Raw genomic sequence first — 953 nt, forward strand, 5'->3', positions numbered from 1 at the left:
GCTGTCTAAAGGATGTTCTCTATTCAAATTTCCCAGGGGTCTCTGGACATAACCATGTGACCCCCTAGTGAGTAAAAGGTGTATTCCCTATTGGGGCGTTATTTCATTACCCTGCCCCACTTATTTCCTCATTTAAACAACTTGAAGTTGACACTTTTACCCATGGCCCTAAGAGAGAAGCTCAAAACTAGCTTCTTTTGAATGCTAATGTTTCTCTCTTTATCCAGGAATTATGAGATCTAAGAAATAGCTTCCTCTAAGTTACTTTTTCTAGGAGGTTGAAGTCTTATCTGTCATTTTGTAACAACAGACTCTTTCAGCATTTCACATGGCTTTGATATGCAGCAGGGTTCCTCTCTCCCTCCTATCCTTGGTTCATTTATTACAGAAAAAAGTGAGGATTTTCACAGCAAATAAAAGGGGCTATTCTGGTCTTTTTTAAAAAAAAGATTTTATTTATTCATTACTGAGAGGGGAGAGAGAGAGAGAGAGAGAGAGAGAGAGAGAGAGAGAAGCAGGAAGCATCAACTCCCATATGTGCCTTGACCAGGCAAGCCCAGGATTTTGAACAGGCAACCTCAGCATTTCCAGGTTGACGCTTTAATCTACTGCGCCACCACAGGTCAGGCTATCCTGGTCTTTATTGTTGTTTTTTCTTAAGGCATTAGGAGGGAGGTGATTATGACCCATGATATTATTACTGAAATAAACCCTACCAGTTCCTTTCTATCATCAATTTGAATTTAGCCTTCATTTTATCTGAAGAGCACAAAGAAGAGGGAGTGTGGACTGGTTGGAAGACTCAGATTAGTGAGAGAAAAAAAGAGCTGTATAGTAATATTATATGCTATACTTTCACAACTCTTATCCCTACCTTTGTGCTTTTGTGGGGAGGAGCTGAAACGAATAAAATATACCTGTGTAACTGAGTTTATGTGAGTAGTGTTCTGACT

The sequence above is a fragment of the Saccopteryx leptura genome, chromosome X, assembly GCF_036850995.1.
Source record: "Saccopteryx leptura isolate mSacLep1 chromosome X, mSacLep1_pri_phased_curated, whole genome shotgun sequence".
In the NCBI taxonomy this organism is placed as follows: domain Eukaryota; kingdom Metazoa; phylum Chordata; class Mammalia; order Chiroptera; family Emballonuridae; genus Saccopteryx; species Saccopteryx leptura.